Genomic DNA, 11,677 nt, shown 5'->3' on the forward strand with positions numbered 1-11,677 from the left:
AACAGGTCTTCGGAAGCGGAGTTTAGTGTCCAATGAAGGAATGTTACGCATAAGTGGGCTGGCTACATCCCTGGCAGAGGCCTTGGATTTTGGTCTCACTTGGATTGCCGGGTCTTCTCATGCACAGCATATTTCCAAAGGTCTCGGTCACAAGTCATTGCTTTGGTGAGGCCTAATGTTCGGAGGTCGTGCTTCTCCACCTCATCCCAGGTCTTCCTGGGCCTGCCTCTTCCACGGGCTCCCTCAACCACTAGGGTGTGGCACTTTTTCACACAGCTATCCTCATTCATTCTCGCCAAATGTCCATACCAGCGCAATCGTCTCTCTAGCACACCACAACTAATGCTTCTTAGATTCAACTTTTCTCTCAAGATACTTACACTCTGCCGGGTATGCACACTGACATTACTCATCCATCGAAGCATACTGGCTTCATTCCTTGCGAGCTTACGCATGTCTTCAGCAGTCACGGCCCATGTTTCACTGCCATGTAGCATGGCTGTTCGTACACATGCGTCATACAGTCTACCTTTTACTCTGAGTAAGAGGCCCTTTGTCGCCAGCAGAGGTAAGAGCTCTCTAAACTTTGCTCAGGCTATTCTTATTCTAGCAGCTACACTTTCAGTGCACCCTCCCCCTCTACTAACTTGGTCACCCAGATAGCGGAAGCTATCAACTACGTCTAGTTTTTCTCCCTGGAATGTGACAGAAGTTGTTTTCTGCACATTTTCAGTGTTTATTGCACCTGAACATCTGCCACATACAAAAACTAAATTCCTAATTAACCTGCCTTATAAATAATATATGAATATATGCATATATCCATACATATTTGTACATACCTACATATATATGTATATATACATGCATATGTGGGTACAGGACATCAAAAAAACGTTGAACACAATGAGAAACGAAAACATAAAAACAAAATCATAGAAAACAAACTTTTTTTTTAACAATGAAATAGACAAATAGAGAAACGAGACATGTGACAATTGTATTGTCCTTGCCTTCGAAACGTGGAGTAGATGAAACAGTGACAACTGATGAAGGGGTATACTCTTTATGTTGCATATCTCGTTTTTCTGTTTGTTTGACTTTGTATGTATCACTTTCTCTCTCTCTCTCTCTCTCTCTCTCTCTCTCTCTCTCTCTCTCTCTCTCTCTCTCTCTCTCTCTCTCTCTCTCTCTCTCTCTCTCTCTCTCTCTTTCTCTCTCTCCCTCTTTTACTTACTCTCTATATTATATGTTGAGCATGTGATCAATGTGTAAGAACGCCGGTACAGATAGAATGGAAGAAATATAAAAGTTGCTAGAAACAAAAGCCAAATCTCCTTTAAATCACACAAAGTAAACGGAATTTAAAAAATCTAATTACTGCACTGGAAAGTTCACATTGAGAAAATTCCATTGATGTAAAAATTTTCATGAAAAAGTGGAAAATGTGGATTTCTATAAACTTTTAAAAAGGCTACACACAAACACACAACCTCAGCTTTATATATTAAGATATGTGTGTCTATATATATATATGTATAAGTTCAGTGCTCAAAATAAGGAGTAGAAGGACAGCCGACAACAGCTGAAGAGTCGTTTTTTTATGTTACTTGTCCCGTTTTCCATTTATTTCTCTCGTTCTTTGCATGCCCAACTTTATGTTCGTATTTCATGTTGTTTACGTTTTGTGACATTCTGTACCCATATATGCATACCTATAAGGGTAGAGGAACATCACAAAGTTGTGCATATGTACTCATGGTTATGTACAAAGGGTGAGAGTATGCGTGTAGACAGGCATGTAAAAGTGTTGAGCGTTGGTGATTTGCAGTGCTTTTCATGGGGGCTTGTTTGTGACAGTGACCTTGGTGCAGGCTGTGCTGGGGGTGGCTGGTACTAAAGAGGTATATTCAGGTTGTCGGCAGCCAGTGGCTTGAAATTTACCAGAAGGTTGTACCCCTAGTGACAGCATTACAACACCTCATATTTCTTGTTGATGGATACTGCAGGCTGGTAGATAATATGCAGTTTTTCATGGAAGCACAACTAGCAATTAGGGGTGCTGAGCAAATATGGTGGCACCCTGTCAACAATAGTCCACTTGATGCTGAGTGTTTTGTCTTGGAGATCACACAGTTTCCAGAGAAAGCGTCACGGGAAAGTGGAGTTCTCTCTGTCCTTGGATCTAAATAAATGCAAGTGCTGGGAGTATCTTCCCTTGAAGTCATTGGCTGTCATTCCCATATAGTGCTTAGTAACATCATAAGATGGCATAAGGGTGGCTCTGTATACTACAACCCTTGAGAGGCAAGATCCTGCTAGAAGGCAGGTGGTAGGGCTTCAACAGTTGCAGGTTGGGGTTGGGGATTGTGTGAGTGCATTTTTACGTTTATTGATGTGTGCGATATTGTCTAAGCAGGTATAGCTTACCTTGACATTATTGGGTTTGAAGACTTTGAGTTATGTGGTACTCTGTCCTGTTTTGCAAGAAGTTCTTATTGTTAATTCCAAACCTGTATTCAACTGATGAAAGCATATTTTTTTTTTCATGATGTAACACTTTTGTTCATCAATAAAGAACACATCTGAAACAGCTGTAATGAACCACAACCTGTCTGTGTTATTATTTATTCTTCACGTAACTTGGAACCTTCCATATGTTTGGATCTGGAATCTGTAGTCAAAGTGCAATATGTGCAGTGAGTGTACCTCAGTATGACTTTAATGGCATGTTGTGTATTCAGTCAGTTACTTGTGAATGTATACATAAATGGAAGGGCAAATCCATATTTACTTTAGTAAGTACATAGATGTCAGTATACATTATCAGTACACAAGTGCACTCTCCCCAACTCTACCTTGGTGTTTTTACTATTTAAATACCTGATTCTTTTGAATTTTGTAAAGTTTTATATATAAATGTATATATGCATTTGTATGCATGTATATGTTTTTATGTATACATACATATATGTATGTATATAAATGTATGTGTATTTTCTATGTGTACAAATAACATAGAAAAAAAAAATAAATAGTTACCAGGGTAGCAAAAATTCACATAAGTGCCAAGAATATTACAGCCTCATCTCCCTTCTGTATTGAGACTCCATCAAACCTGCTGCAGCATGCGTTTGCTGATCTTAAGAAAGTCATATCTCACTTCTGTCTTGAGAGTTCATTTGATGTTCTGCAGCATGCGTTTGCTGATCTTTGGAAAGTCTCATCTCCCTTCTGTTTTGAGACTCCATTTGATGTACCTTCTGTACTGAGACTCCATCTAACATGCTGCAGCATGCCTTTGCTGATCTTGAGAAAGTCTCATCTTGCTTCTCTCTTGAGACTCCTTTTGATGTACTGCAGCATGTGTTTGCTGATCTTGAGAAAGTTTCATCTCTTTTCTCTCTTGAGACTCTTACCTTCGGTTTTCTACAATTCTCCTTGGTTTATACTTGTTTCTGGAGAGATTACATCTTTTCTTTGGTGGCATATTTTTTCAATATTGTAAACCAAAAATTATGAACCTAGAAGAAATTATACAGTAATCTCTATTATTGTAACTAGTTGTACATATGAAGTATGTCTTTATTTTTGTATGCAGTATCAATTAACCAAATATAAGCAAATTAACCAAATATAAGCAAATTAACCAAATAGAAGCACATGTATGAACTGCTAATTTAACGGTAAATTTGCAACTGCTGGGATAATTATTAACTGGTAATTGAATGGTAAATGTGCATTTTTATATAACTTGGACCTGCCACCTCATTGTTTTTTGTCAAGAGTTTTGCCTCAAGCCGTTCATTATGCCAGTCAACAAACATATACTGAAACACCATTCTGCTGTCATGGCCATAAACACGGAAAGCTGCCAATGTGTAACGTTCTTCACATTAGGATATAATCAAAATTAAAAGTGGAAGAATAAAAGAGAAACAATATTATATCACATTACAATATAGATGTTATTTTATATTTGAAGAATATACGTTATACAAAAAGTGTTGTGAATATGGTTTCCTCTTATAGATTTCATGTGGGTCATTGTGCTAGTCAGTCATCATACCTTAATTTTCACATCCCTTGTATCATGTTTCTGTTGCAAGAATCATTTTCCTTGCTCATCTCTTACTGCACTGAGATTTTTCTGGAAAGAAATCTAGTTAAGCATGTAGGAAATGTATTTTGAACAATATCTAACAACCTATTTCTTTAAAGGCATCAGGAAGCTCCTCAACTCCATGTGTATATGCAGAGAATTTATTTCCCTGCATATACACACATATCTTTTACTTGTTTCAGACTTTAGATTTTGGCCATGCTGAGGTACTGCCTTGAAGAATTTTCAATTGAATGAATCAGCCCCAGTACTTACTTTTTAAGCCTGGTACTTATTCTATTAGTCTCTTTTGCCAAACTGTGAAGTTGCAGGAACACAAACACACTAGTTGTTAAGCAGTACTGGGGGACAGACACACCCACTCACACACAAATATATTTCTCTCAGCTTCCATCTACCAAATCTACTCACAAGGCTTTGGTCAGCCTGAGGTTATAGTAGAAGATACTTGACCAAGGTGCCACACAGTGGGACTGAACCTGGAACCAGTGATTGGGAAGTAAGCTTCTTACCATGCAGCTATGCCTGCACCTGTATTGAAAGTTTGTTAGAATTAAATATCTGACCTGTGGCCCAACATAAATCCTACCCACTATATTATTTTTTTGTTTTCTTTTCAAAATCTACTAAAATCTTCCTGTGGTGACATTATCCAATGCGTTAACAGAATTTTTCATTAAACCAAGCTTAATGTGTAGAAAATGTAGAAATATCTTCTTGGGATTAGCCAGGGAAAGATTGGATGTTGCTAATTCGAGAGACTAATGTTGACTTAAGTGGTCAGACAAGAGTAATAAAGTGATCCAACTGTCCTCATCGACTTAAGAACAGCATTTTGTAAATCCTTCTTATTCCTTTCGAAGAACTCCATAGAGATTATATTGATGGAAACAGTGTTGAGTTCTAGCAAGCAATGCAGCTGTGTTAGCTTAAGCCACACTTGGTGATACATGACTTTTCATTATGCAGTAGACCTACTTTCTTTCTTATAAATCAATGAAGAGGTGCTATTGAGAAGCAAATGAAAGACTAAGACAAGTTTGTGAAGATTTCATTAATGTTATTGCAATAGTAAAGGAGGCCATCTTCTGTTGAAGCCTTGTCAAAATAAAATCCCATTTTTATAGGGATTATCATATTTTGGTAAAGAAGATAAAGTAAATTCCAACGGAATTAAGGTGTATAATGGGTGATACCTAAATCTGTAGCGTCCCAAAAGATTTTTTCATAGGAAGGGAGAGAACTCTTCCTGGACACACTAGAAATTTTAATTTTTTTTTTTCTGTGTTTAAGGAAATAAGGAATATTTATATTTATCTTGGAAGCCAGATTCTTTTTTCAGCCTTGTAGATGTGGACTTTTTCCATTTTACTTTCCTATAGCACAATGAGTTCAATCAGAATGACTCGTTTTGATACAAGTGAGGTCAGTACAATATTTGGATACATACCACACTTATTGACGATTTTTAAAAATTCTAAAATGTCTTCTAGGTACTCCCAGTCACCCACTCCATCCAGTAGATTATACTTCCATGATCCAACTGGTACAGCTGTTCCAGGTCACAGTTTTTTTACTCCCTGCAGTATAGAACACTGGTAGAGCTTCGAGGCACAAGTCACACGCAATATCTATTTAAGTACCTATTTCGAACGAGCACTATTCTCATGAGATCAAGACGTGTTACACCGTTTGCTTACCTTGGTAGAGTGGGAATGTTGGATTATCTCATTCCTCCCACCTTACCAAGTTTGTATTTGAGGACAGGAGGTCATAAACGGTCCTGAGGATAATGCTGACACTGAGAGAAGCCATGTGCCATATGTTATTTCAGCTGATATTTCTCTGGAGTTTTCTGGAATAACTTTACATTAAGGAGTAGAACATAAAATTTCCTGTCATTCAGATCGCTTCATGGTCTTAGTAGACAAAATGGGAAAGGAGTTGCCCCGGAAGATGCCGAAGGAGATGCACTGGAACAGTCACACTGATCACGGGGCTCACATTTGCAGATAGACATCTCCACCCTGATAGCGGTGAGCAGAAATATGGTTCGTGCGCCAAGAACGCCAGAGGTCTCCACTACTAGACTCGCTTCCACGTTGTTCACTGTCCCTGCTGGCCTTCCTGGACTGCCTTGTGGATTCTCTTGGTATCCTCTTCTCTCACTTCCAGGTCCCTCTTTGATTTCTCTTTTGACTTTGAATCCCGCCTCCATCAAGCCTAGTCCCTGGCTATTGATCTGAGTGCGTCCCATTATTTTCCTGAGCTCGAAGCTCTTTTTCGCTGCATTCATTACTTTCTGAACCTTCTATTTCCTACCATTTCTCAGCTTGCATTGGATTGATTTTACGACCTAATCTCTATTACTTTCAGGCATACAGGGTCTTGCTTTTCTAGCCTCCAACTCCTCTACAGTGAACTAGCTTCAGCTGTGCTTGGCGATAGTAAAGAATAACAACAGTGAGAGCAGGTGGAAAGCTAATCACTTCGTTGTGTATTTATTTAACTTGGCTTCGACTACTGCCGTTTAAATGTAGCCAACTCTCGCTATTTTCATAAACAACATCAACAAGTGTAAGGGAGATAATTCTCTCAAAAATTTCTTTTTACAGACGAAATACATGGTACATTTCATGTTCTACATGATTTTTGATACTTAAATTATAAACACTATTAAAAAAAGTCCAAAGTGCTCTGCTATAAAAATAACGTTTACGCAAATAAACTAAACTAAACATTTGTGCTTGTGAGTGTGTAATTCAGTTTTATTTCAAGATTTCTTGCCAATAGAGAAAGAGCCGGTTTCTGACCTAGATCCAAGGCTCCTTCATTGGAATATCAGCATCAACAGCAGGGTATTTTTGTTTGTTCGCATGTATGTATGTATGTATGTATCATCGTTTTAAAGTCCACTTTTTCATGTTTGCATGGGTCGGACGGAGTTTGCTGAAGTATATTTTCTACGGCCCGCTGCCCTTCCTATCGCCAACACATATTTGCTTTCAAGCATGGTAATATTTCATCGTGAGCAAAGGCGGCGAGATGGCAGAACTGTTAGCATGCTGGGCAAAATGCTTAGCAGCATTTCGTTTGTCTTTGCGTTCTGAGTTCAAATTCCGCCGAGGTCGACTTTGCCTTTCATCTTTCTGGTGGGGGTCGATAATATAAGTACCAGTCGATGTAATAGACCTACCCACTCCCTACAAAATTGCTGGCCTAATGCCATAATTTGAAATCAATATCTTTTCATAGGCTGACATGTCGCGAGATAATGAAAATGAATGACACTACTAATATGATAGTGGCAACCATTTACAACTATCGTGCAGTTATTTATTACTAGCGTAGTCACATCACTGAAAATTGGATGCTTTCGATTTGCTCATCCTACCTTCCTAGGAAAAACACTATCAGTTCGCATCGTTTTGCTACATTTGGGCCTGGTAAGGTAAGTACCAGGAAATTACTTCCTTTTTTTCTCCCCAACACTTTTTTTTTTCTTAAGGTGCAGATGTGTCTATGTGGTAAGAAGTTTGCTTCTCAAACAAATGGTTTTGGGTTCAGTTCAGCTGAGTGGCAACTTGGGCAAGTGTTTTCCACTATAACCGTGGGCCGAACAAAAGTTTATGAGTAGATTTGGTATACGGAAACTGAAAGAAGCCCGTCATGTATATATATATATATATTATATAAAGGGTGTATACGCATTGTAAAGTAGGTGTTTATTAAAATACATTTCATTTTCAAAATTTAATAGAATCTACAGACATTATTTATTGTTTTGTCAACGCCTGTTTTCAAACTGATGTCCGTTTTGGTCCAGGCACTGCTGTCAACGCGAAGCAATGGAATCGCAAACATCACGAAACAATTTCGTTTGGTATTTGTGTGCATTCTCGTTCAATGGCTACTCTCAAATCAGCGACTGTTGCAAGTTTCATAGTGTAGACTTTGTCTTTTAGGTATCCCCATAAAAAAATGTCTAGTGGTGTGAGGTCTGGTGAACGCGGAAGGTATTCAACGAAACCCCTTCATCCAATCCACCTGTTTAGCAAGATCCCATCAAGGACGGGTCTAACATCGCGATGGTAGTGTTGCGGTGCCCCAACTTGCTGAAAATAAAACTCTTCTCCAATGCTTGGCATGACAGACTGTTGCAGTAATTTCAAGTAAACGGGACCAGTCACAGCACCGTCAAAAAAGAATAGTCCAATTAGTCCTCTTGATGATAGGCAACACTACACTGTAACTCCTGGTAAATTAACGTGGTGTTTCACCATAACATGCGGATCGTCAGGCCCTAGTAGGTGCAATTGTAGCGGTCAATTGAACCATTTAATTTGAATGTAGCCTCACCACTCCACACAATCTTTGTTGGAAAGTGTGCATCTTCTACACATCGTGCCAAGTATCTCGCAATACTACACTCTTCGGTCTGGATCATCGTCATTAATAGCATGGACTAATCTTGGAAAGTAACTTTTCCATTGACAACGCTTCAAAATACGTTGGACAGACGATTTTGAAATACCTCCCTCACGACTCGCTTACCTCACAGATATTCTTGGGCTTTAGTGATACGTTTCCAGCACTCCTTCTTGCTTCGTTCAGGTTGTCGATATTCATGGTCTTCCGGAACGCTTTTCGTGGACATTCTGAACAGTTCCACCGGCTTCAAACTTATCTCTAATTTGAATGATGTTAAGTCGCGTTGGTGGATCTATTTGAAACTCCATCTCAAACTGTCTTTGCACTTTGACTGCGTTTTCACACTTCCAGTAGCATTTTAGAATGAATTTCCTTTATTCAAAGCTTAGTCTGACTGCCATCATTAATTCGTGTTGGTTTAATCTGGAAAGAAAAAACAGCAATTGAGATTATATATATATATATATATATATATAGAGTGAGAGAGAGAAGGAGAGCGAGAGAGCACTATTTGACAACCGGTATTCGTTTGTTTACGTCCCTGTAACTTAACGGTTCGACAAAGACGTCGATAAAATAGGTATCAGGTTTTTAAAAGGTAAATACTGAAGTTGATTTGATCAATTAAATCTTTCAAAGTGGTGCTCCAGCATGGCCGCCGGTCAGTGACTGAAACAAGTAAAGTTAAAAGATCTACCGTCAGATGATGACATTGCTTTTGACAAGAAAACATCTGTCCGAAGCGGCAGAACTCACTTTGTCTCATGGCACAGAATTATCTGATCTTGTGAATTTCATTAACTCTTATTACACTTATTTTTTAACTTTGTACATTTGCCAACGTAGAGCGTCACTTATTTATTTTTTTACGTCCCTTTTTTTCATTTCATAAACATCAGTTCGGGTTTCAGTGCCACAACGTAGCACATTGGGGGAATTGTCTTCTACTATCGCCTCGAGTCGAGTGGATTTGGTAGACGGAAACTGAAACAAGCCCGTCCGGCGGAATTCTAGTTTAAACACCCTATATAACCCTTCATAATTTTTTCATTGTTTAGAAGTTTCAGAAAATTTTTGCGAATTTGTGTTCTACACATGGGAATTAATATGATTATGCAAAAACAAACAAAAAACTAACAAAACTCTGATTTAAGCGCTATTTTGCTGTAATTTTTAGCACATCTCACGACCACCTGATACCTTTCTTGTTTCTTTGTCACTCTGACGTAGAGATGTTTTTCAATATTCTTCTTCCCATAAACACATATAATGGTCAGTTGCTGGGATTTAAGCAAAAAATTCGGCCTTTCCGTATTTTAAAGAACTCTGATTTTAAAGAAAGAATTCGAAAAATTTTTTAAAAAAAGTTATTTTTCATAATCCTATGAATTCCCGTGTGTAGAACACAAATTCACAAAGACTTTCTAAAAATTCCAAAAAATAGAATGTTATGAGAGGTTACATGGCGTCCTTAAACCAAAATTCCGCCGTCTGTTGTATATACATGTGTGTGTTTGTGTGTTTATGTTTGTACTCCAACCACCGCTTGTCAATCGGTGCTGGTTTGTTTACGTCCCCGTAAATAAGCGGTTCGGCAAAAAGGAAAAGACAGAGTAAGTACAAGGCTTTTAAAAAAAGTACTGAGGTCAATTCATTCGACTAGAAATTCTTCCAGGTGGTACTCCAGCATGACTGCAGTCTAATGATTGAAACAAGTAAAAGATAAAAGATTAAAAAAAGTATAGGCGCAGGCTGGGCTGTATGGTAAGAAGGTTGATTCCCAACCACATGGTTCTGGGTTCAGTCCCATTGCATGGCACCTCGGGCAAATGTCTTCTACTATAGCCCCGGGACGACCAACGCCTTGTGGACGGAAATCTGTAGACGAAAACTGAAAGAATTCCTTCGTATTCGTTCATATATATATGAATATATCTGCGTTTTTTGTTTATCCACCCTACCACCACCACTGACATTGGCTTGTTATGTCTTTGTAAGCTAGTGGTTCAGCAAATGACATTGATAGAGTAAGTACCAGATTAAAAAAAAGAGAATATCCGAAAAAAAAAAATAACACGAGTACAGGAGTTGATTCGTTCGACTAAAAACAGTCTAGACAGTGCCCCAGCATTGCCTCAAGCCACTGACGCAAGAAAAGTCAAAGTAAAAAAATTAAGTTATCTCCCTTATATTTTTAGTTTCTAAGTGTTAAATCACGTGACTAATAATGTAGCCATTTTGTATTGGTTCAGTAAAGTTGTTTTGCACCTTCCATTTATTTATCTACTCTTCCTTCTCCACATCTCTCTCTCTGTGTCTCTCTCCCTCTTTCTCTCTCTATACATATACATACACACATACATAGAAAACTACCCACATATATCATTGCTCTCTCGCCTCCCACTCTTGCTCCCTTATCTCTGTTCGATTCATTCTCTCTCTTATCTCTTCTCTCTGATGTCATTTCTCACATTCAGTGCGAATTATTATTTTTTTTTCTTCGGTAATTGTCATAACGGCATTTCTTCCAGTTAATTAACACACTTCACAAGTAAAAACAACAAAAAAAGACGAGTAAAGGAAACAAAAAACAAAAAAAGGGATACGATACATACCTTACGGGTACTGCCAACGGTGCAGTACCTTAACTTTTTCTCATCCTAGAGGTAGGTAAACTAATAAATGACAATAACAAATAATTTAATGATTATTTCTATGATAATTATAATGACGATTTCTCTCATAATGGTAATAATGTGATGATGTGTTATTCTTTGTCAGCGAAGTCTGTGAGTCAACATGCAATGTAAACAGCACTGCATTCACGCACCTAACCTGTCACTTTAATATTATGTAGACAATGTTGTAGTCACATCGAGTGTTACCCTCTTCTCAATCAATTTTTAATTACAGTTTGTCTTTTATGTTAATCCTAGCACAACCACAAAACATATGCACAGCCCCATATATATATAGCTATAGATATAGATACATATATGCGATGCAAACTAACTACATATACTCATGTGCATTTGTAAACAAATACAATTCGAATTTTCATAAAAATCTCAGACATCACTATGATGTAGATACACACACGCATATATATATAAACATATATAT

The 11,677-nt window shown here is 38.0% G+C and overlaps 1 protein-coding gene and 1 long non-coding RNA gene across 2 annotated transcripts in view; one reads left to right on the forward strand and one right to left on the reverse strand.

Annotated features, from left to right (window-relative positions):
• Positions 1 to 11,677, forward strand: part of LOC106878020 (coiled-coil domain-containing protein 186) — a 146,152-nt gene that overhangs the window by 7,479 nt on the left and 126,996 nt on the right. The gene's annotated exons all lie outside the window — the stretch shown is intronic.
• On the reverse strand, positions 7,840 to 10,696 carry LOC128249368 (uncharacterized). The gene is made up of 2 exons (XR_008265471.1): positions 10,590 to 10,696; positions 7,840 to 8,977 (listed from the first exon to the last, which is right to left on the reverse strand). It is a non-coding gene; the product is annotated as an uncharacterized LOC128249368 (long non-coding RNA).

The sequence above is a fragment of the Octopus bimaculoides genome, chromosome 14, assembly GCF_001194135.2.
Source record: "Octopus bimaculoides isolate UCB-OBI-ISO-001 chromosome 14, ASM119413v2, whole genome shotgun sequence".
Taxonomy (NCBI): Eukaryota; Metazoa; Mollusca; class Cephalopoda; order Octopoda; family Octopodidae; genus Octopus; species Octopus bimaculoides.